The sequence below is a fragment of the Artibeus jamaicensis genome, unplaced genomic scaffold, assembly GCF_021234435.1.
Source record: "Artibeus jamaicensis isolate MK-2021 breed Jamaican fruit bat unplaced genomic scaffold, CSHL_Jam_final contig_373, whole genome shotgun sequence".
In the NCBI taxonomy this organism is placed as follows: Eukaryota; Metazoa; Chordata; class Mammalia; order Chiroptera; family Phyllostomidae; genus Artibeus; species Artibeus jamaicensis.
In genome coordinates, this window is record NW_026521807.1 from 5,646,288 (window position 1) to 5,671,097 (window position 24,810).

Consider the following 24,810-nt stretch of genomic DNA (forward strand, 5'->3'; position numbering starts at 1 on the left):
TCCACTCAGTCTGTACAGACTGTAGTGATCCTTCACCCTTTTGGTTCCACAGATGCCTTCCCTCCATTGCCTCTTGCTTTTTTTCCCAGGAAATCCCCCAGGATAATGCAGACCCATCCCTCTGCTATTAAATACCCGGCTGCAGACCTCTTTGCCTACTTTGCCTTTAACTCTTTTCCCCTAGGTTCTTTAAAATATGCTAGATCTAGGTCTCATTCTGTAGGGGGCTTTAACCTTGACTTGAAAATCTTGCTAAATTAAATTTTAATATGGCTATAAAGGCTGAGTGGTTTTCTCGAATATGTTCAATTTAATTTTTATCAAAATGTAAATAACCTTATTATACTGGTTGTTATTAATAAAAATTTTATATATCAATTGTAAAGATAAACAATAGAGAAATATATAAAAAGAGTAAAAAAACTCTGATATATCCTTCAACTGGAGGTAACCACCATTAATATTTTAACAAATATCTATCCACACATTTCTGTCATGTACACACATACCTACTTTTGTTTTGCAGTGGCCGTTTATATCATGGACATCTTCCTGTGTCAGTAGATGTCGAATTCCATAGTTCTGTTTTTATGGCTCCATTTCACCCATCCTGTGGATGTGCCATAATTATGTGGAGTCCATACTGAAGTGAGATACTTGAATTTGAAAATGGAATTTTTGAGCTCCAGTTGTTTCAACACAAAGGAAGAAATCACTTAGAATTATTTAGCATTCTGAGTATCCTGGTAAAAATGGGTGAGGGGACTTGTTTTGTGAAGGAAAATCTTCTCAGGATCTATTAAATGAGATCCATTTGGCAATCTGGCACTAACCCGTTCTGCCTGGGTACGACCCTGGCCTGGAGATGACTGTCACCAATATAATTTGGTTCGCACGTTATTCTTGAGGGCGTTGTACTTGGTCATATATTAAGTGCTCCCGGTGGGTGCTCAAATCTTGATTGCTGCTTTGTAGTTTGAATAACCAACGTCAAGTTTGAAGCCAAGCATGTTAGGGAGCTTTTTAGTTCATTATATAATAATTTTAAAAATGCACATGGAAATGATGATTTAAAAGATGAATTATCAGCTTTTGCCTAACAAGTTGGCAGATATTTGCAAAGCACTAAATTAAAAAGTGGTGTTGACAGTGTGAGGGAATCGACACTTTCTGGCTGACGTTTTAATTTCACAGAGTTTAAAGATGTGCACATACTATGAACAATCTACTCCAAGTCTAGGAATTTAGTTCCATAAAATATAAATTTCCCCAACATTTTTCATTTTTGACACTTCCCAATGAATTTCAAATATAGGAAAAAAATTGAAAGAATTTTGCAGTGAAAATTCATGTACTTATCCACCTAAACTCTACCATTAACATTTTGCTCTGCTTGCTTTGTCGTGTATCAGTCCCTCTATTCATTTATCAATATACCTTTTCTGATGCAAAACTTTTACAACAAAGTAAATTGCAGATGACTACTTACAAAATAATCAGAAATGAACACAGAGATTCACCTGCAAGTATGTTCATGTCACGATTACTTATAATAGGATATAATGGAAATAACTGAAATGTACAACAGCAATGGATTAGTTAACTGTGGCACATCTCTATGATGGAGTTCTTTATTCTCTAGCTCTGGACCGGGGCCTGGGAGTTTGCATTTCTAACAAGTCTTCAGGGAATACCGATGCTGCTGACTCAGGGACCACACTTTGGGAACCACTGCACCGCTCTATGCTTAAGTACATATCAGATGCTGAACAGCTGAGATGGTTAGTTAATATGATGTATGATAGAGTCGATATTGTAATAATCTTGATGCAATGAAAGATGTTTTAGGTTGAGCCTGAGATGGAGATTTCTGTTCAAGTGATTTGTTAGAGATGTGCCCTTAGGAGAATGATGGAAGCAACATAGAACAAGGAATAGACACTGAGAAAGAACGTGATCTCAGCTAGAGATTAACTTCAGTCTGATCCCCTGGGAAGCTCTGGAGCACAAAATACAACCAGAATTAGCCCCACTTTGTGCCCCGAGGCCAGCCTTTTGTGTTCTGTGACAATTATTGATTTGTCAGTCAGCCATTGGCTGAAGTGAAGGGGGATATAGCTTCCCAAGAAAGGTGGTTCCAGTTTTACAGAGAAATTCTTCAGAGAAGGGGGCTGCTGTGTGTTGTCAGTCAACAGTCACAACTGCTGAATGGGGACAGGCACACCATCTTTAAGGGAACCTGGGCCTGGCACCAGTGGCATTTACTGCTGAAGAGCAACCTGAAGCCAACAAAATTGGATCTACAGAGAGAAATACATGTTTGAGGTTTGCATTTAGATGAAAAGGAAGAGGCTTGGCAGTCTGACAGCAATTTGTTTGAGAAACAGCTGGTGATTTTAGTTGACTACAAGCTCAACATATGTGAAAAGAATGCCATGGATGTTGGGAAAAGTAATTGGAGCTCAAGCTATGTTAATTAAAGCATAAGTGGATCCCAAATATGGTCTGTGGGGACACTGGTGGGGTATCCCAGAAATACTTTCAGGGAGCCTACAACATCTATTTGTATAGTAGTGATATGTTATTTACATTTTTTACTCTCATTCTCCTTGAATTTTCTAACCTACCTGTTATATTGTAATAGAATGAATGCAAAAATAGTTACCAGAATCCAGCAATCTTCTATGAAACCACACATGAAAAAGATTTACACAATGGAATTCTACTCAGCTGTAAAAAAGGAAAATTTTACCCTTTGTGACAGTATAGATGGACCTGGAGAACATTATGTTAGGTGAAATAAGCCAGTCAGAGAAAGTCAAATACCATGTGATTTCATTCACGTGTGGAATCTAATGAACTAACTGCACTAACAATCAAAACAGAGACAGACTCATAGATGGAGAACAGGCTGACAGCTAGTGGGTCGCGGGAGGGCAGGGGGTAGAGGGACTGAGCAAAAAGGAAAAAGGCCTCAGACACACATGGACAACAGTGTGGTGATTGCTGGGTGGGGGAGGGAGTAAGGGGACTAAACAGTAACAAACAAAATCTAACAAAGGTTAACTAAAAAAAAATGGAAAAAAATAAATCACACACATAAAAATCAAATGTTAGGAGGTTGTACATTTCCACTGGGAAGTAAAAATATTATTTTATAAATAGTTTCTTTTCACATATCAACTTCTACCTGAATAAATGCAATATGTAAATTAGAAGCAGGATCTTTGACAAATCATACAATTATTAAAATAGTTATAAAACTAAAAAAATATTTGCAAAACTGTGAAACAATGTGACTTTTCTTACTAATTTATGTTGTTTTAGAAATGTAAATTGACACATATTTTAAATAAATTAACATATTTAAACATTTTTGATTTTTATTTCTAGTACAGTGACTATCAGTACATATGTCTTAAATAAAAGCCCACTGGAATCCTCAGTGAGTTTAAAAAATGTAAAGGAGTTCTGAGACCAAAAGTTTGAGAACCACTGATCTAGATCAACTAAATATTGCATTATTACATATTAAGAACATTGATAAATAGAATGTATAATAAATAAGTACATAAATAATAGCTTAAAAATGAATTATAAATAGAATTCATCCATACAGAGGAGCGTGCCGGGGGCCATTCTGGGCTTGGAAACATATTATTATGAGGAATATATGAGGGCTCTGGGGATGTTTAACTAGAACAAAAGACCTAGGAAAGTTAGTTGTCTACAGATATGTTTCTTGTGGAAGAGAGAGTAGACTTAATTTGTTTCCAAGGATAGAACTAGTTTGTGTCTGGAAATTATTCTAGCCAAATCTCTCTAATGCTTAGAGTTGCCTACAGTGAAAGTGGTCTATTGCAAAGTTGTGAGCTCACTCTCTTTCATGGGGACATTTAGCTACAGGGTAGATAACCCTCTCTCCAAAACAGTGGTCACCAACTGAAACACTTGGATGTTTGAAAGCCTGAGGCAGATGACGTGTGAGTGAAGTGGGTCAGTGGGAAGGGGTGGGAGCTGTGGAGAAGCGGAGAGGGCACGACTCCTTCAGAGGGGCACCGGGCGTGCAGCTCTGGGTGGATTTTCAAGAAAGGGCAATGATCTAGATTTTTGTGTGTTGGCTTAATTAAAAAAAAAATCTGTACAGACCAAATAGACTATGTTTATGGGCTTTGAGTGGTCCTCAGGCCACCAGTTTATAACCTAGCTTCTAATACTATGGAGAGGAGTCCTATATTATATAGAAGACTGAACTAGGGGACCTCTGAGTTACCTGTAGAATTTAAAGACTGGTAGTTCTATTCTGTTCCCTGTCTGTACATCAGATTTCTTATATAAAGAGAGATATTCAGAGGAATGCCTCTGCTAATAGTAATTTCAAAAAGTTTTTTACTTTGGTCATATATGTTGTGGAAAATCAGCTCACTTCTTTGTTCTAACTAGATGTGGCAGTCTTGACTGTAGAAAGATAGCTGGATTCATGATTTTTATGCCTATAGTATATAATCATAGAATGTAAAATATCAGAGTGAAATAAAATGGAATATATACATGAAATGATTTATGAAAATCATAATCTACACATTCTTTGACATTTTTCAATATAACTTAAAATGATAGTTAAAAGAATGAGATGGTATTTGGAAATCTACTAAATATATTGGGGTATCTTTTAGTGCTAGGGAACAAGGGTTCTTAGAGGTTAATCATGTTAGATAAGGCATTTATTATTGAGAACAATTAAAATGATTTGCTTGTGACATTTCTGAGTTTATGAAGTGACAAGCAGGACTATGGCAATTTTTGAACAAGGTCCTTTCTTTACCGGCAATCAAAAGAAATTCATAGCCTCAATTTAAAATCTAAATACAAATGAGTATTTTTAACAAGAGCCAACATAATCAACACTGGGCCTTAGCATATCTTATTATATGTAAGTCTCATTTCCATAAATTGATGTTGGTGCTAACACGTCACTTTATCAACTGATATTTTTTTTAAAAAAATTTTTAGTGAAATTAAGGTATAATAATTTAACAGTAATGAAAAATATGATCTGACAATTGGTTGGCTTTAACCAATATGAGCTTATTATCCATATTAAAGTTCTATTTATATAAATAAAATTATAACTTGAGGATGGAAGTGGGAACACTAGCTCTCTATGCCAATTAGACAATTTTTGATGAAAATTAGTCAATACTAACCTTTAAAACTCATATTTGCACCTAATTTCAAAACAACTAGAAATTTAAAAAATATTGTTTAAGATTCTAAATTAACTTACCAGCTAATAACGAGTGCAAATGACTGGAGTCGGGAGACGAGGCATGTGTTTCCCGCCATGTTTAGCATTAAACCACTATTAATAAAAGGAAATGGTGAGATGAATAATTAACATGGATATTGATTGTTAATAATCAGTAGCAGAAATTACTAATAAATGCTTAGAAGAGGAAAGTACCTGAAAATGTGTAGAACTAGTTTTCTGTCTGATGTTGCTCTGCTTTTTCTTTTGTTATCTCTAACCTCTTCATTTATGAAATTCTGAATTATTTTCATGGAATAATGATAGCTCAGATTTTGCCCTTTAGGTTAATTCGATTCAGATACCCATACATATTTATTTTAAGTTGGTCAATGGTATTTTTTATGTTATCGAAGTGTAGATTCTCCTGTCCAAAGTTAGATTACTAAACTTCCATTTCTTCCTTTTGAAGAGGTATCACAGACAGGTATTGAGCACATGTTGTTTATTCAGCATGCTATCTTCACTACTTTAGACCCTCAGGTTGCACCTTTAGATTATATTTTTTAAAACTATGAAAATGATAGAGTCATAAAAATAGCAATAGTATGCTACTGGGGAAAAAGGATTTTTGTCCTAGGGCCTTGTAGAACACTAACTGGGACTTTCCTTGGTCCAGGGCAGGTAGAATATTATCGAGAGCCCTCAACAAAAAAGCAACCTGTCATAAATTCCCCGAAGCAGAAGCTGAGACACAGGAACAGGAGATGATCTCAGTTGCCAAAAGAACATATTCAGAGAATGATGAGCTTCTGAGGTAAACACGTCTTCGAATATAGGCATTTGCCCTAAGGACTTTATTAAGTGGCTTCTAGGAGGAGTTCTATTTTGTATGTCCAAAATAGACTCATATGTCAGCATCTGGTGTGTTTTTATAATAATGGAATAAACAGCAAGCCACAGTTCTCAGTTAGTGTTAACGATTTCTTTGTAAAGCAACTATTTTTAGACTGAAGTATAGATGTGTTGATAAATGTAAATGATGAGTAATAAGCATGATTACCCCTAATATTTGAAAATGTACTTATTAAAGCAATGTTAAAGCACAAGAAAACCTGTTGTGTGTAATGTGCATAGGTATAAACAGAAGCATGTATAGTCATCACTCAGTGTTTGTTTATTGATATGATGAATCTCATGCTGACAAATGTATTTTTAAAGACAATAATTATAGCCCTAATTCCACTTTTGTGGTCTTCTTGAGGTATTATGAAAAAGTTCAAAGACAAAGTAAAATTCAATTCTATTTAATTTGGAGTATAAATATGTACCATAGAACGATGTGGGGTTTTAGAGGGGAGAGTATAGGATATTTTAAAAGCAATTCGGGTCTGATTAGAATTTGCAATTCGAGTAAAATTGTGAATTATTGCACTAGATATAGTATTATGCAAATCATGTTTCTTTACTATATGTCAGAAGTATTTGTTTACTTATTCTTAGAATGCATCGGAAACCACATGTGGAAGTGTGGCACTAAAGCTATTTGAACTGTCCAGTAAAGTCTTAGGGGCCTGAAAGCAGCGTAGTGTTCTGCTACGAAGCCAAGAAATCTTATATAGAGGAAGGTCATGTTCCATATTCTCCTGAATCTTCTTTCTTTTCTAGCCCCTTGGTCTCTATCACTTTGCAAAATTCACATAGTGTATTAGGCTTATTGAGAACTTATAACCTACATGGCTTTTTAAGGTTTACTTCTACCTTTGAAATTTTCTGTGCTCTGTTCTCCTTGGCAGAGCAAAAAGAGAATCTTTTTTTTTTTTTTTAAGAGAAATCAAGTTGAATCAACCGAGATAGGTAACTAATTCTCTTTCTATTTATCAAGCTAGTAGAAGAGCCTTTTTGTAAAGGCATTTGCCATAGCTATTATATTTTAATTCAGCCATGAGTTACATCAGAATGTTTCCTTTATGTGCAATTCTAATAGTGAGATGTTTTTAAACATCAAAAGTAAGATAATTTCTAGCAGCAGATATGGACTTGAGAGAATACTGAGCTGATATTTCTATATGAAAATTGGACTTTCAATATGAAATGCTTATGTGCAGTTGTAAATGTCTGACAGGACCCGATTGTTTCTGAGAAAGGACACAGTGCCTTATTTTAATTGTTCTAATTTTATATTTTTTCCTATTTCTTTTAATGAGTTTAAGATGCTTTCCATGATATAGCTTTAAAAAAATTTAGTGGATTGATTGAAGGCTTCAAACTTTATGTGGGAGAATTGCTGAGCCTGCTGGGTTTTATAATCAAATCTACAATAAGTGAAAGTGAAACCACTGTATAGTACTTCTTTCTCTCTTTGAATTATTTTTTAAGCCAGTGGAAACTCCATGTATTGGGAAGGATGCGTTCCTTGGAATATCTTGCAATGAGATTTGGTCTAACAAGTATTTGAGTTTTCAAAATTATTTTATTAATTATATCTAAAATTCTTTTTCTTCCATAGTTAAATGAAAAAGGTTAATTAAAAATATTTTCTGACATGAAAGAAATTTCCATTAGTATAATTTTCGATGCAAGGCTGAAATCAGTCTTTTTCATATAGTCTGAAAAAATTGAATGTTAAATTGGAAACGTGGAGTCTTGTGGTAAACTGAAATCTTCAAATAGTAAAGGATTGTTAAATTTTTGTTGTTGTTGTTACTTGAATGAAATTAGCTCCTTGTCAGGATTTTTTAAACTGTCAGATAAAGACTATTATATAGAATATTATTTTACTATAGAACCATTGCTCAGAACTAGGGACAGCTGTACATGTAGCTTGTTACTTTTATGAGGGGGCCCATACAGCCCCCACCCATATTTACTTCAGTAATACTTGAAATGCTCATAATAAATAGCCTTTAGTAAAAATGCAGATGGGTTATTTTGTGGGGAGAGAAGAAAACATTTTCAAATTGGAATAGTAGTTCAGAACCCAACTAATAGACTCCAAGCACTGATCTGATTAGATCACTTCAGTCACCACTGTGTCCTTAACATTTATCTCAGTGCCTGGCACACAAATGCCAGAAACTAATACAGCCTGTGTCTTGGTTTCTCTGGATTAGAACTACCGAGGACCTACCATCTCTTCAATATACATTAACTAAAAGTCAGCAATGTTAGAATAAATATTTTGTCCTTATTAAGTTATAGTCTATTTAGTAAATGGTGCTCATTAAATGAAATAGCCAAGAATATTTGTTAAATTTCATTTCTTTTTTTAAGCTTTTATTTATTTCTAGAGAGAAGGGGAGGGACAAAGAGAGGAAGAGAAGCATCATTATGTGGTTGCCTCTCACACCCCTGCCCCTCCACTGGGGACCCAGCCTGCAACCCAGACATGTGCCCCGACTGGGAACTGAACCAGTGACCCCTTGGTTTGCAGGTGGGCACACAATCCACTGAACCACGCCAGCCAGGGCTAAATTTGATTTCTAATTTATGTGCCCAGAGGTGAATAATATTTAATTTTATCTTCAGTTAAATGAAAATAACCAAGTGTTAGACTGAGTTAAAGGTTTTCGAAGTGAAAAGCTAAGGGGAAAAACTGTAAGGGGGTGGCATCAAGATGTTTTTAACAGTGTTGTCTTTGATTGCAGAAGCCAACATAATGGGAACTTCAGTAATGCTCTTCCATACAGTACTTGCAAATTTGCTGTGTTAGAGGTGCTCTTCATTCTTAGCAAACTGTTAGTCTTGTGTATTTGTGAGAGAAGATTTAATGTGTATGCACTGAGAAGAGTTCGATCTAGTTCTAGCGGACCTCAAAGGAGCCTTCGGATAGGATCATAGGTTCGTCTCAGCTATCCTTTAGAATGACTTGAAAAGAGTAGAAAGGCTGTCAAGCTGGCAGTATTACTTACATAAAGAACATCTGGATGGATCGCCTGAAAGAATGCCCTGTTGGGCCAGTCAGTGAGACAGTACAGCAGCCTGGTCAGTTAAACTGGTCTCGGTGCTCTGGTTGCTCAACCCTACCTGATTTTGAAGAGAAAGAAAAGTAGTTGTAATCTGAAAGTGACAAGACAGTTTAGATAGGACTATTAAAATGATTATTGACTAATTTGAAGTGATATTATTAAGTGTTGTTTTTCCAATAATGATTTGTGAAATAGTCTAATCTTGGTTTCCCTTTAGGGAAAAAATACCATGATGACCTCAAATTCTAAAATCTTCCTCTTTGTCTATAATCTCATTTTATCCATATTTACATCTCTCTCTGAACATGCTCTGTACACTCTTTTTGTCTCAAGACCCTCAGTGACACCAGTCCTTTTTGTCTTCTTACTTAGTATTGACTTTAGCCTTCGCAGTAATGCCCATAACCCCAAAGTTCCATGGCTCCGGGCCCTATTTGTTCCTGCCAGCCTATACTGACACCTCTCAGTTCTCTTCTACAATTCTCTCTTCTTCCTTTCACTACCTGATTTCTTGAATAAGTAATCTTTATTCTCTTGTCATTCATTGCAACTTCAGCTCTTTGTTTTGACTTTTACAAAAATCCAGCTATGAAAATTGCTTCCAAAAACAATCAGTGAGAACAACGAGAAGAAAAGAGAAATCCCCAAAATGAGGATAGCATAAGCAGCCTGTGGGACAACTTTAAGCAATCCAATATTCACTTCACAGGGTTGCCAAAAGGAGAAGAGAAAGAGCAAGAAATTGGAAATCTATTTGAAAAATTAATGAAAGAAAACTTTCCTAATTTGGTGAAGGAAATAGACATGCAAGTCCAGGAAGCACAGAGAGTTCCAACAAGATGGATGAAAAGAGGCCCACTCCAAGACACATCATAATAATTAAAATGACAAAGGTTAAAGATAAAGAGATTGGAGGGTGGGTGTGGGAGAATGGGTGAAGAGGTGAGGGAATTGAGAAGTTCAAATTGGCAGTCACATCTATGGAGATGTAAAGTACAGTATAGGAAAGGGAGTAGCCAAAGAACTCACACACGTGACACGCGGACATGAACACGGGTGGGGGGATTGCCTGAGGGAGTGGGGGGTGTTGGGTGGAGGAAGGCAAAGGGGGAAAATCAGGGCAACTGTAATAGCAGAATCGATAAAATATAATTTTTAAAAAGAATAAAGGAAATTGCTTCCAACTTACTAGTTACCTTATAATCACCACATTTATTGTCTTTGTCCCTTTTGACCACACTGCAACATTTGGCACTATTGACTAAGGCCTTTCTTATTGAAATTCTTCTTTTTGTCTGTGTAATACTGGTGACAGTGATTCTCCCTTTCTAACAGGTTATTTTCACTACTCTTCAGTGGCAGTAGTTCCAACATCTTCCCTAAGTCAGAGTCTTGGGGAATACTGAAGGTCAACCCATGCAAACCAGGGTGAATCCAGAGGCAGGAGTGGGAGAGTTGGAAATGAGAAACCAAGTCAATAGTCATGAATGTGGTGCTAATCGGAGGACGTTGCATAGTTACCTCAAGTAAAGTTGAAGTGCCCTAGCTTTCCAGTTTGGCAGCTAGCATCTTAAGTTAGACTGATTTAAAACCAGGGATGGAATCTGGCAACAAGAGACTTGAGAGCCAAGGAAGGATTCCATCTGCACATTTGACTGCCTTATGAACCTATCACTCAATCTTAGTCTCTACAGTTGCTCTCAGTACTTAGGAGAGGCTATAACACATTCTGGGCATTCTTTAGGTGGGAAACCAACTTCTAAACATGTTTCTCTAGATCCTACTCATTTGGTGGCATGGGGTGTTGGAATTAACCTGCCAGAAGGAGTCTAGTACCTTTCCCACCATATATTACACTTTGGGTTCTTGGGTATGGCTGTAGGGGATATACATGGTAGTGAGTACAGAAGGTAGGGGAGAGAAGCAAGAAGGGCTCTGCGCTAAAACAAGGAGTTGGTGGTGGAATGTGAGAGTGTTAAGTTATGACTTTAGATTGCTCTGAGAAGTTGGAATTTTTAGCCTGGATTCTCTAAATCTACTGTTCTGGGGGTAATGGGCTGGTTGTGCTGGGGCATTAGCCTGATTGATGTTGTGTTATTAGGTCCCTGATTCTGGGACTTCCATTCAGTTTGGTAGGGAGTACACAGAGTCAGAGAGACAGACCGAGTTGGAGTCCATTAAGGAAAGCTGAGATTTAAACACCAGGAATTCCAGTATAAAACACTAACCCAAAGTGTTAGAGGGAATGATGGTGTCATGGATTTGAAGCTGCACAGAGAAAAGACTACAGAGTTAAGTTAGGTAGGGAAAAAGGGAGGATGATTCTGAGTGATTTATTGAGCCAGTTTGGGGTGTGCTGGATCTTCTTTGCCATTAATGGATGAATGGTGTTCAACTGTGTCAGACAGGTTTAAAGGGTTAGGCAGAGCAGATAGATAGTGTGAGTATGTGCTAGGAGAACCAGATGGAGTCTACAACTTACATGCTTTTTCCTGACCCCTGTCCTTGTCTGTGTATTCCTTGTTTTAGTCTCTTGCCTGTGAGAGGGTATCTCGTGAGTCTTTCTGGATAGTCTGCATCAACTACAGGTACTGGCTTATAGCTTAGGTTATTTGTAGCTTTGCTCAGAGGTGCTGCACAGAACTGAGTGGAAGCCCATAGTGTCTAGTGTAATGTCTCTTCTCATAAACTGCTGATTCCTTGAGTGTAAGATCCATAGTTTACTTACCTTTGTAGCACTTTCTTAGGGAATTATTTTGAATGAATGACATGACAAAAGAAATATTATAAAGAACAATTTAGTTTTATTCTGTAGGAATGCTTTTTTTGTGAAAATAACCAGTGTGGCATTAATGCTCTATGATAGGCATTTCATGAAATAATGAAGAAAAAAAATGAGAACATACTTGTCAGAAATCTGTTGTTTGTAGAAGCTCTGAGGTATGTTAAAATGAAAATGCAATTCCCATTATCCCAAAGGACCAAAAGTGTCATACTTGACAGAAGGTCTTTTTCAAGAAGACTTTACCAGTTTCTACACTGGAACTTTTACATATAAGACGATTGGTAGTTTAGTGTTTTTTAAAAAAGTGATAAACAAATGAATGTTTTACGGAACCTGTGATAGACTGAATCAGGTGGAACTGATTTAATGTTATGGATAATTATATAATTAGTGCTGTAAGAAATAAACCATACTATCTACCCGATGGACTGGAGCTACTGAGAAAGGTGTGTAATTATACAATCAGCATCCCCCTCTTCTGCTGATTCTAGATAATCCTTCTTCTGCTTCGACTAAGAAGGGGCTTCTGCCTTGTGTTTTCTGGTGTCATTTAAGGAACAGAGCTGACTATTGAGCAGTTTCCAGACCTTGATAAGTCTCTCCATGATCCGGGTCTGTGTGAGAACATCCTCTGAGACCAGTGGCTTTAAAGCTTTTTTTGATATAAACCAACCATAAGAAATACATTTTACATCAGGGTCCAAGTACACTTCGCATGTGCATATCTGAAACCAATTCTTATTCTTTCTGATCTACTTACTGTATTCATCTATTCTGCTCTATTTTATTTTTTTTAAATGTTGGTTGAAGCCCACCAATTGATTTCAGAACCTACTAATGGTGATTTGGAAAATATTACTTAGACCTTTGGTGATTGCTAATGTCCATGACAGGGCTCAGAGAGTAATATAATGGGGCTGCTCTGGGCTTTGGGTAGCAGCTGGCCCTGGTTGAAATAGCAAATTCGGTTCCATATCTCTGCTTTTCCTCATTTTAACTGTGTACTTTGAACTTCTTTGAGCCTCAAATCTCTCATCTGTAAAGCTGGGTCCCAAATACTTAAAAGGGGAATTGGGGGGAATTGGGGGGCCGTCAAGAAGGGGGGTGATGTGTGCATTCAATGATCTCGTGGAAGAAAACACCTGGTCAATAGAAAGGTGTGGTAACAATCTTGCCTCACAGGGTGGTTATAGGACCAAAGAGGACAATGGGAGCCAAGGATTAACAAATGTCAGTTTTTATTAGTGCAACCTGAAGGCAGCTTTATCGTTTTAGAATAAATCTTTGCACAAGTGGGATAGAATCCTACAACGGTAGAGTGACAATCCTAGAGAACAAAACTAGTTCTGAAAGTTCTTACAATGACCGTTAGTAGCAAGGATTGTTTTGAGATACAGTGGAGTTGCATGCTGTAGACCTGCTATACAAACTGCCGAAGGATGATTTATAGTGCCTATTATAAATTACAAATTGTTCCATATGTATAGAATTTAAGGAAACTTTAAAATTATTCAGCAACAGCTTTTGCTTCATCAAGACCTGGAAAATGAACATCAGAAGACAATTAATTACCTAGTGTATAATAATTTTGCTGTTTCCTTCACCTTAACTGGAATGTAGTATAATAATTTAATTGTGAGACTTCCAAAAATGTAACCTCTACCTCACAGCTTGAAATCTTTGGAGGGAGAGGAATTTTCATTGTATATTTTTGTAAAACCACTTTCTTTTCTTCGAGTGTGTCATAGTTTTTACTACTTCTGAACCAGTCCATGACTTTGAAATGTTATTTTCTTTCTTGATTCAAAGGAAATTCCTTGGGTTTGATACTGTCCATGGGTCTCCCATTCATCTTTTCTCTGGGATTCTGCTGATATTATGATTATTTAGTGGTAACTTGGGCTTTGTTGGTCATGGGGAAGGGACATAAATCAGCCAAGGCGAGCGTGAAGCATTGACAGCTGCCGAGCATCTTTTCCATATCTCCTAATCTTTGCACTAGCCAGTCTCTGGTTGCTTTAAAATGTTTCAGTCTCCCATTAGGCCTATATTGGTTGATTGCACTTAATTTCTATGCTATTTCTATGTTTCCAGTCCCTCACATAGAGTTTAGGAAATCACCCAACACTTTATGCTAAGTTCAAATCACACTTACATTTGGGGGAAAGGCCTGGCTCCTTTAAGACAGAAACACCTTTTTCTCTGCCAGAAAGCTCATTGTAAAACTGAAGTGCTTAACCAAAAAGGGCTTCAGTGTAAATTGAATATTGATAGAGAAGGGAGGTTAATTGGCCTTAGTAACTTGGTTGCTAAGGAAGCATTTTCCTGATTGGGAGGAAACTCTCCTGGGTGTTCTGCAGCTTCTTGTGGGCCGAAGATGCTTTGTTTTATCTCTTGCTTTCTGTATCTGAGTTGGAAGAGGAAAGAGCAGAAAGCTATCATAGGACTGAAAAGCTGTGGGAAGCAGATGGTTGCTCTCTCTCTTAGCTACAGAAAGAGAGAGCTAAATTCTGACTAGCAACAAGCCATTGCCAGCAAGGACTCTTTGTTTAAGGCAGACGGTTAGAAAATACCATGAGGGCAAGATATAAAGAGCTTGTGTAGGAGCATGTAGAGAGGTTACACACTAGTATTTTTTCAGTGCCTGCAACATGTAGATGAGAGAAATTAAGGATATTTAGAGTGGACATCTAACATCCATGTCAACTAATGGGGTTACATGTTTTCAATATGCTATGGCTTATCAAAAGGAAATATTTAGTTTGTATTTAATTGCTTGCACTTTGAAGGTGTTATACTGTATTGTATATTAAATTTAGTAGATTTAGAATTTGTTAATCTATAGTTATTTTAATAAATAATGTTTAGTTACAAACATTTACTTATGTTATTTATAGCTCATTACTTAGCAGTGATAAAAGTAACTTTGGTGTAAGTAAATTATAAATTTTTCATCAAAATATTTTTTATAAACAAAAATATCTTTGAATATTGACTACCCATATATGCTAAGCTCTCTACTTATGCTTTAAGTAATTTGTGAAGTACTATTTTTGCATACTAAATGATACTGCACTGACCTCAGGGCGTTAATGCCTATATTTTGCTTAATTTCATTTTTTTTAACTCAGCACTTCATTCAGCAAATATCTCTTGGGTTTCTATTGAGCATCTGGCACTGTGTTAAAGCTTACCAATAGGAATGAAAACACCCCCCTGTCACTACAGGAAGTAGTGACATAATTCTTAGAAGAGTTTGGAAAATGAAAATATTTTTGCTGATATTTTGTGGTCTGCTTTAGGTTTCCAAGGTTCTCTTCATAATTAGTATTGAATCTTATCAGTACTTTGTACTGAGTATTATTATTTAGTTTTTTGTAGCACTTTTAGTTATAAAATTCTTTTTTTAAATAATTTTTTTACTTTTTACTCACAGTTGACATACAATATTAATTTCAGGTGTACAACATAGGGATTAGACATTTATATAACTTATGAAATGATCACCCTGATAAGTCCAATATCATCTGACACCATCACAGCTTTTACAGTATTACTGTTTTTATAACTGGTAATTTGAACACTTAATCCTTTCACTTGTCTTACTCATGCCCCCCAAACCCTATCCCATCTACAACTATCAGTTTGTTCTCTGTATCTATGACTTTGTTTCTGCTTCTTGTTTGTTCAGTTATTTTGCTTCTCAGGCTCCACATGTAAGTGAAATTATATGGTATTTATCTTTCTTTGACTATTTCACTTAGCATATAACTCTCTAGGTCCATCCATGTTGTTGCAAATGGCAAAATTTCACTCTGTTTTTATGGCTGAGTAACACTCCATTGAATACTTGTACCACAACTTCTTTACTCATTTGTCTATCATTGGACACTAGGCAGCTTCTATATCTTCACTATTATAAATAATGCTGCAGTGAATATAGGGATATATATATATCTTTTTGAATTAGTGTTTTCAGTTTCTTTGGATAAAATTCCAACTGGAATCACTGGGTCCTTTTTTTGTCTCTTGTTATAGCCTTTTTTTAAAAGTCTAATTTATCTGGTACAAGTATTGCTACCCCAGCTGTTTATTTTTATTTCCATTTCCATGAAATTTCTATTTCCATTCCTTTTCTCTTTTTTCCTAAACTTTCTTAATTTTATCTATTTATTTTTAAAGAGAGGGGAAGGGAGGGAGAAAGAGAGGGAAAGAAATATCAACATGTGGTTGCCTCTTGTCCATCCCCTGCTGGGGACCTGGCTTGCAACCCAGGCACGTGCCCTGACTAGGAATCGAATGGGGACCCCTAGGTTCACACACTGGCACTCAGTCCACTGAGCCACACCAGCCAGGAGTCCATCCCTTTTCTTTAGTCTGTGGGTTTGTGAAATTTTTTTAAATGGTATTATTTGGATCACTTTTATGGATATATATTTAAAAGAGACACCTAGAATTTCTTGGCTCCTACTATAGTGCTAATGTATCATAGGCAGAGGCTCAGGTCTTCCTTGGTAACCTTTTTGGGATTTACCTTTTGTTTTCATAGACACATAGTTCTTGTCTTTGAGTGTGGCTGGAGAATCTTATAGAAAAAGCAAAATCTGATACATTTGAGGATCTCTGATTATAATATTGGGTTTGCCAAAAAGTTTGTTTTCTTCATAAGATGGCTCTAGTAGCGTGTAGTTGTTTGAATTCATTAGAAACAATTTAGTTACATTGTACTGTGACAGCTGTCATATTAGTGTGCATTTAAAAATATCAAAATTGGTGAATTTTTGTGTGGCCATTTTAATATTGAAGATAGAAGAGAATATGCAACATTTTTGGCATATTATTATGCTTTATCATAATAACTGTAAAGGTAAAAACACAACGGAAAGAAAGGTAAAAACACAACTGAAATACAAAAAAAGATTTGTGCAGTGTATGGAGAACATGCTGTGACTGACTGAATGTGTTAAAAGTGGTTTGTGACGTTTTGTGCTGGAGACTTCTCTCTGGACAATGCTCTACAGTCAGGTAGGCTGGTTGAAGTTGATAACGATCAAGTTGAGACATTAATTGAGAATAGTCAGTGTTATATCCTGTAGAAGAGAGACGACATACTCAAAATATCCAAATCAATAAAGCTATTGGTGAAAATGAAAAGTATGTCTTTTGTTTTACAGAAAAAATTATACAGACTTTTTGGCCAATCCAATAATATTCTCAGAGAAGGTAGTTTAACATGGAAGTATTTAAGTATAACCAGAGGGCTTAGTAAACATGTGGGTTATCATCAGTGATGACTCTTATGCTAGAAGGCCAGACAAGATTATCAAGTAAAAAAATTGATAAAATAATGAACTAAATTGAATTTCCACAATAGTATAGTAACATATAAGTATATCAAGTATATGAAAAATACTCAATGGTCTTCTGTCCTTTTTAATGCAAAGGTGCAGGCACATTCTGATCATTAAAAAAAATTGTTTGCTATGTTTACATTTTTCCTAGTTATTTGCTACTTAATTCTAATCTTGCTAGACAATCCATTGGTTTAGGCTTTTTATAGCCTTTGTAACTTGGACTATCTTTCAAAGGTCTGAGGTTTAGTAAATGAAAGGTATCTTCAGGTAGAAAGGAGAGCAACAAATATAAGGTTCAGTGTTAAAAGGTAAATATTTTATAGCTTTTGAGCAGAATGATGAACAAATTTGAAAAACTGGAGTTTGTAATAATAATATTTAGTGACTCTTTGGATGTCACATTTATTTTAACTCAGTATTCATTACTTTAGAATAAGTGTATTGCTTATTTTTTGTAGCTGTGAAAGAGACTGCACTGATTTGAGATTTAAAAAAAAATCTTTTAGAACTCAACTACTTCTATTAAGATGAAGCTCAGCTAGTAAACTCATTAAGTAAGGACCCTAGGCAGTTCTCTAGGGCTGAGACTGAAAGCACAGTATTGCAGACATTTTTGTATCACCATCATGAATGACCTTGAAGGAAGCCAGCACTTCATAAAGCAAAATCCTCTCTGTGCCACTTGGTTCTGATTTGATTGATGCTTTAGAAAAAGCTGTAAGATTTTCTTTTCTTTATAGTGTGGAGCATATACTACTTACACCTCATAGATTTTGCACTTGTCTGGAGTATTTTGTTGGCAGGTTCTTATAGGTTCTGATCTTTCACTGGCTGCAGTACAAGTAAGCAGTGAAATCTCTCTCTTTTGATCAATTATTATTAGGGAAGAAGGTCTTGTGCATTGGGATCATGGTTTTTAAGAATGGAAAAATACTGACTCTAACTTGAGAGTAATACAATAGTTTTTCTTCCTTTGTAATCTTTCTATATCTCAGTGGGTTGAAGGGCCTTTAATACTGAGGTTTTATGAAGGGCCTTTAATACTGAGGTTTTATGATTTATATTATTCAAAGGGTATACCTTCTTGTCTAGCCACTATCCACTGTGCTTCCTTAGATTGATAGTACCCCGCCCCCCTCTTTCTTTCTTTTTTTTTTTTTTTTTAGTTTTCCACTTTAACGTGCAGTGAAGGTTTTTGGTATACATTTTTATATTCAAAGTAGAAGACACCAGAAATCTTAGAAGATAAAATGATTACCATATTTTTTGGACCATAAGATGCACCAGGTTTTAGAGGAGGAAAATAGGAAAAAAAATTTTGAAGCAAAAAATGTGATAATATTTAATAACATAAGTAACATAACACTTCACCAATATAAATGTAAAGCTACATTCAGACTATAAGATGCACCCCCCTTTTCACCCCAAATTTGGTGGGGGAAGTGAGTCTTATAGCCTGAAAAGTATGGTACTTTATCTCTTGGGCCTTACTTGGTCACTTCCTACATAAGAAAGACAAATACCATATGATCTTACCATTAACAGAAGCCTAATCAACAAAAACAAACAAGCAAAATATAACCCAAAACACTGAAATTGAGAACAGGCTGACAGTGTCCAGAGGGGAGAGGGGAGGGAATTTCAGGGGAAAAAAGGAAAGGTTTGCAGGAACAAGTATAAAGGACACTTGGACAAAAAACTAACAGGGGGGGGTGGAAATGGGAGGGAGGTGAGGAGGGCTCAGGGGGGGTGGGCTGGGAGGGGGTAAAAGGCAGAAAACAATTAAAATTAAAAAAGAGAAGTTATAAGTAAGGATCATATAAAGGTGCAACCATTATAAAAATGTTTAAAAGCTATGTCTGTTAATAAAGAATTAAGTGATTCTACAGAGAAAATGTTAATAAGCCTATTATAATTTATCATAAAATAATGGAATTAAAAAAGAGTACCAATAGAATTAACAATATAAAACCATGAAAAACAACAATAGGTAAATAAAATTTTAATAACATCAGGGATATGACCGGAATAAAAAATGTATATTTTAATCCTGTTCTACCTGTGCCTGAGTGATTATGTTTTAAGTATACATTTTAGTTATATATCACCTTAAAAACCACTGCAAAATGTAGTGGCTTTAAACAACAGTATGGGATTAGAGTCTCATGAAGGCTCACCTGGGCTGGACATCCAAGGTGGCTTTTTCATTCAAGTGTTTGGCACTGCAATTGGAATAGTTGGGGCTCACAGGGCATCTCCATTTCTACATGTCTTTTCCACATGGCTACCTAGGGCTTCCCCAAACATGGGCGTTTCGAGCAAGCTGGGCTTCTTAGCTGGTGACCTTCTCCCCTAGAGCACATAGTCCAAGAGACTCGGATGGCAGCTGTAGGACTTCTTATGACACAGCCTTGGAAATTGTGCAGCATCACTTCTTTCACATTTTCTTGGTCAAGGGTGAGTCTCAGGACCAATCCAGATTCAAAGGCAGGAAACCACGCAGGGGCATGTATACACTCAGAGGCATAGCTTATTGTGGGGGTAGGAGAGGCAAGGAGAAGGAGAGATATCTTTAGAAATTATCTACCATACTGTATGATATTTATTCATAATATATAACAATCATTTCACTGTATATTTGATAAACTTTATATCAGCATACTTCCAAAATTAAAATTTGCATTAATTTTATAGGTAGCAATATTTTATAGCACAAAATACTTTTATATGTAGGTTAGTAAGAGTGTTAGTTGCAATGAGACAAACAAAACTAAGTGCTTTCATTTCAATTTCATTTCAGGGTCATTAGGGGAAACTACTGGGAATTATAAGACCCTGCCTTACAAGACCTGGCATTCAATCAAATGTTAGTTTTTGAGACAAGGTTTACACATCAAGAGTAAAATAGAAATTGACAGCAGTAACACAGAATTTCAAGGAAGGGAGAAATAAACATAGTCTGAAATTACTCAGTAAGTTTTCATAATAGAATTGAAACTAAGCTAAGGACTGAAGAATGAGTGAAATTTGGGGTAAGTGAAAGGCCCAAGGATGATGCAACTTGAATATGTGGAAACTCTTAGTATATTGAAAAGTATTCTGTAATAATGAAAATTATTATGAATGGGGCTTAGGATCCATCCCCTGATGAATAAAACAGAACCATGTAAGTAAGGTACGGCTAGAGTGTGTAGAGCTTTTGTGGATGGCATCTGTTCTTTTCCCCTGTTCAAACACACTCCTTTTCTGCTTTTCTGATTAGGAACTTGTATTTTCTCTCAACTCATTCATTAGGTGAGTATTTATTCAGCTGGTACTATGCTTGAGACTGGTCTATATGCCGGAGATGAAGTGGCAAATCTCACTGTCAAAGCCCTGCCCTCAGCAGTCTTCCCCTGTGGGAACTGTGTTGGTGCAACAGTTAATCAAAGTACTTTGGCCTGCTGTGGCCGAGGTGAGCACAGGACTAACCTGACTGGCTCAGGGATGGAAAATGATTAGAGTCCACTCATTCCAATGGTGGTGCTCTGCAGAGTCTACTAGTTTCTTTCATTCACATCCTCAGAGCTAACATGTTTCTGTCTTTCCTCAGGCATGGTTGTTAAGTTTTTCCTTAAGTTTTAGCAACCACCACTAATCCTTTTAATAAATTCCCTTTTGCTTAACTTAGTGCCAGAGTCTCAGAGTTTTATTGCTTGCAGCCAGTGAGCCTTAAGACAGTATTACATGTCTGTCTCTTCCTAGAGATTTGAACTGTGTCATGTAATCAGTAAGATACTCTTGGCAGTTTTTAAACAGAGAGAGGGTTATTTTAAAGCAGATTTGGTGACATCTTGATAGGTTAAAAGAGGGAATGATTGTAACTAAACTGACCAATCAGAAGGCTCTTAAATCCTGATATATAGAAATGAAGGGGTGAATTAGGGTGATTGCAGGTAAAGAATGAAGTGACAGGCAGGCACAGGCTTGGAACTATCCAAAGTGTGTACTTTACATTTTGTGCCTCAGGTACCTCTCTTACATCATCCTAGCTCTGGTCCTGGGCATGACATTTGAAGGCATTAAAAGGCATACATATTAGATAGAAAGGAAAAAAATAAAACTGCTTCTATTTGCAGATGATATGGCATGATTTTTATGAAGAAAATTCTAAGAAATCTACTATAAAAATCCTTGAATTAATAAGTGAGTTTATAGAGGTCAAAGGACACAAGGTAAACATACAGAAATCACTTTTATTTCCTATACTAGCAATGAACACATGGACAACGACATTAAAATTATCACTTACAGTTGCGCAAAAGAAACTGAAAATATTTAGCTGTCAGTCTAATAAAATGTTCATAGGACTTGTATGCTGAGAATTATAAAACCCTGATGACAAAACTTGAAGAAAATCTAAATAAATGGAGAGCTTTATTCCCTTCATTTGTTCATGGATAACAAGATTCAACATAGCAATGATTTCAGTTCTCTCTAAATTGATATATAGATTTACACAATTCTTGACAAAATTCTAGCAAGATTTATTATAGATATAGACAATATTGTCCTAGGGTTTATATGAAAAGGCAAAGCAACCAGAATAGCTAGAACAATTTGTAAAAAAGAAGAATAAAGTGGGAGGAATCAGTCTACCTAGTTTCAAGGCTTGTTATGCCATCATAGTAACCAAGCCTGTGTGGCATTAATGGAAGATAGACATAGAATGGAGAATGTTAATGGAGCAATGACATAGATGGAGAATCCCGAAGTAGACCCACATAAAGAAGACCAACTTATTTTTGACAAAAGCACAAAACAATTCAGTTGAGGAAAGATGACCACTTCAGTAAATGGTGCTGAGCAATTAGACATCCATAGGCAAAAAAATGAACCCTGATCTAAGACTCATACCTCATATAAAAATTAACTCAGAATGGGTCTTGGACTTGAGGGTAAAATATAAAACTATAAAGCTTTTAGGAAGAAAGCAAGAGAGAGTCTTTGGGATGTGGGAATAGGCAAAGAATACTTTGACTTGAGACCAAAAGAATGAGGCATAAAAATTAAAATTTATAACTTGGACTTTCTCAAACTTAAAAAAACTTTTGCTCTGCAGAAGATTTGGTTAAGAGGATGGGGAAAAAAGTCATACAGTGGGAGAAAATATTTATAAACCACACATTGGACAAAGGACTTCTATTGAGAATGTATAAAGAAGTCTCAAATCTTAACAGTTCAGTAAAAATAGGCAAAAGACATATAGTCACCAATGAGGATAAACAGATGACAATCACACGAAAGATGTTCAATATTATTAGTTTTTAGAAACTAAATAAATAAACATACATTAAAATCACAGTGAGATATCACTACATACTTGTCAAAATGGCTAAAATAACAATAATTTAAAAAGGTTTTAATACCAAATGCTGGCAAGGAATTAGAGAAGTGAAGTCACTCATAGGTTTCTGGTTGGGATATAAAATGGTATAACCACTCTGGGAAAAGGTTGGCAGTTTTTAAAAAACTAAACATGCAACTACCATATGACCCAGAAATTATACTCAGGCATTTATCCCAGAGAAATTAAAACTTATGTTCTTACAAAAACATATATGCAAATTTTAGAGAAGTTTTATTTATAATAACCCCAAACTGGAAACACACAGGTACCCTTTAATGGATGAATGGCTAAACAAATGGTGGTATGTTCATGCTATGGAATACTATTCGGCAATAAAAATAAACAAAGTAATGATACAACAACCTGAATGAATTACTAGAGAACTGTGCTGAGTGAGTAAAGCCAATTCCAAAAGGTTGCATAATGTATGATTTCATTTATATAACATTCTTAAAGTGATAAAGTTGTAGACTGGAAAATAGGTTACTTGTTGCCAGGGTTAAGAAGAAGGTGGGGGTAGCTATAAAAGGGATCTTGACTGTATTGATGTCAATATCCTTGTTTTAGTTTTGCACTGTAGTTTTGTAAGATGTAGTCATTAGGGAAAATTAGGTAAAGGTATGCTTGCTATATTAGGCTTCTTCTAACACATATATCTTACATGTGTGTCTATAATTACCTCAAGAGTAAAAGTTTAATTAAACATGATCTTAGATATCAAAGCCAATGACCAAGAGAATGAAGGTGTTTTTTAATATAATTAGGAAAATCCCACATTTTCTATGAAGGTGATTTCCACAATCTATTAGAAAAATCTAGGGAAAGAACTAATTAACGCAAATGTGATCCTCAATAAGCTCTTAAACACCTAGAGATTTTTGTATATTTTAGAAAGAGAAAACCTTGTTTGAAATGAATCTCCAATGGATGCGCTTTCAGACAACATGACCACATCAAGTGGAGCCGTCCTGTCAGTCAGTGGGGGACATGGTTTTGGAAAGGGAGGAACGTGTGGGCGGGCTGTCCTTCCTGGGGATTCCAGTTAGAAGTAAGTTCGTTTTGCTCTTTCTGCCTTTTTAAGTTTTTTTTTCTTCCTCCGATTCAATGGCTTCCATGACACTCATAAGGGAAAAAACTTCACACTGGAGTAGTGCTAAAAGGAGGCAACTCAAGAGTGATCATTTGAATGCGGACTTGTACTTGTCAGGGTTGGATTTCTCCTTTAACATGGCTAGCATGCTTTTTTGGTAGAGATATATGGTTTAATCTTGTTATTACAATAATTTCCATAAAATGTCTTCTTACAGATTTCACTTTACGGGACTGAGAAACTCCTAGGAGACCTGCATGTTGACAGTGTCCTACCTAGAATTTAATGAGATCTATTTTTCACATATTTTTGCAGTGCAGAAAAAATTGATTTGAATTTTATCACATATTTGTTAAATTACAATGAAGCCTTCTCAGCTTCTCAATTTTCAGTTGTATTTGTGCTGACTTAAGGTCATTTGGTTAATACATAGTCAGGGAGCTGTAAAAAACACATTACAAGACCAGGGTTAATTAGTACCAGTAAAATCATATTACAGTGAATATAATACTAAAAAGCTTTCTGAATAAGACTATTTCCATGACAAAATGTTGGAAAACACGTGTTTCTGATTTTCATCTTGAAATGTAAAAATGTTATAATAAAGTATGTAAATATATACATAAATGGAAATATGGATTTTTTATAAAAGCACTGCTAATTTGGTTTAATAGCTTCTGTACTTGAAGGAGGATTTGAATATTTTCTTTTGGATTTATTTCATTAAAATGTTCTCAAAATTTAGTATACAGTAAAAGTAGCATTTAGAACAATGCGGGGAAAGCGTGGATATTTATTAAATGTTATTTGGATAACCAGATAACTATTTGGAAAAACAAGATTAGATGCCATTTTCATATTATATGCTAAAAAAAACTTGAACTGCTAATTGTACAAATTCAAGTATAAAAGCATTAGAAGAAAATATAGGTTTCTATTTTTAAAATGTGAAGTGGCAAGGGCTTCCTACACATGA

The 24,810-nt window shown here is 35.7% G+C and overlaps 1 protein-coding gene across 3 annotated transcripts in view; it reads left to right on the forward strand.

Annotated features, from left to right (window-relative positions):
• ATG10 (autophagy related 10) overlaps nucleotides 1-24,810 on the forward strand; it is a 221,037-nt gene that overhangs the window by 61,698 nt on the left and 134,529 nt on the right. The window lies entirely within an intron of this gene.